We start from the raw sequence: 1746 nt of genomic DNA, 5'->3' as shown, positions 1-1746 counted from the left end.
GTACACTGCTGACCGACCGACTCTGGCGCGCTTAGTGCCAATAGGCATGGTAGGGGTGAATCATAAAGATGTAGTCTCCCCCCCCCACATTATAATCATAAATTGCATCACATCCTTATGATTATAGTACATCTATGTGGGGGCGAATACGGACTTCGATGCGTGCGTGAGTGCGTCCGAGCGTGCAGCGTGCGAACCGAATTCACATACATGAAGAAAAGAAACGAATTAGAACGAAGAGGCGACGAAAAAAGTTTTCGAACGGTGATCATTGCGATATTTTTTCGCGAAAGGAAATGTGCTATGTATTGGAATAGTAATTTGAGCGTAAGAACGGTGGTCTACTTCTTGTATACGCACCACTCTAAAATAAAAACCAACACTCAATAAAAAAAAGAATATCAAACAATGGTCTGCTAATTGTAAACTTGCTAGTCGTGCATGAAGATATTTTCTTTTGTCTCAATTAGAGTGCCTTTAGTATACAGAGTAAAAACAAAACCTTGTTTAAGTTTATACAACACACTGTAGTTTTAAAAGTTTAAATAAGTGTTTAGAATAACAGATTTGAGTTCATTATGAGGGGCGTCGGGCCTTGGACTCCCCCCCCCAAAAAAAAAAAAACAAAAAACAAATACACGACGAAGGGGAAAAAGGGAGAAATGGAAAGGAAGGGAACCAAAGGGGGCCATCTTCTGCAATTTTATCTCAAACTCTATCACAAACATCACAAACTTTGATTTTTGTATCAAAAAGTGTCAACGGTTTTTTTTCTCCGCTTCGCTCTCCCACAACGTTGGTTTTATTTTTTAGGATGAGAGAGATTTTGCCTCATACTTCATGTTTTGCCCCCCCCCCCCCAAAAAAAAATGTGTTACTCAATACACCACTGCTATAGCCTGCTGGGTGTATGCAACTAGTGAGATTCTCTTCAATTACGTAATAAACAATTTCATTTAAAATATATACATTTGATTATAATTATTATTGTAATTTTTGTTTTCAGGGTGGGGGGTGCATTGACAAAACAATTTCCTGCCCTTTCTTCAGTCAGTCAAGCCCATGAATTTTGATTGTTCGTTTGGTTTATGTACAGTGTAATGAAAATTATTATCATTCAAATCACAGTGAGATTGCACGGGGAAGACGACTGAATGCAACCATTTTATTAACAACATAACCAGATAGATTAAGGCAAAATCATTTGATAATATTCTATAAAATGTCTACTAAAACAAAACACATCATATTACCTTCACATTGACTTTATTCCAATGTATGATGACTCCAATAAATGAGGATATCGTACATTATATTTTATCAACTATTTGCTTGCAGTGAAAATGATCCCGTTATGATTATTATAAAGTATGTATTACAGAGCTGCAGGGTACGTACAGCATAATTTCTTCCGCTATAGTATATGATATTGAAATGGACTTTGATCATTGTACACCCTCGTAACGAGGAAAAATCAAATGCCATACACTATGTAGTATTTATTTGCCCCATCGACTCTGATTCGGCAAAACAGAAAAATCATATCATGGGATAGATTGATAGAGTTTGTAGTGAATAATTGTTCCCGGGTAATTGTTACACGAACATTTTTAATGTAAATTAGGAAAGATTAGAGCAGAGACAATCGGCAACAAATAAATATGACTGGTATAGAAATGTTGCACTGATTAGAAGGCTCATAACTAGAAAAGAAACAAACAAACATTTAGTAGAAACTAATTTATG

Source organism: Lytechinus variegatus, chromosome 15 (assembly GCF_018143015.1).
Source record: "Lytechinus variegatus isolate NC3 chromosome 15, Lvar_3.0, whole genome shotgun sequence".
NCBI lineage: Eukaryota > Metazoa > Echinodermata > Echinoidea > Temnopleuroida > Toxopneustidae > Lytechinus > Lytechinus variegatus.
Note: the sequence above shows the minus strand (reverse complement) of the source record.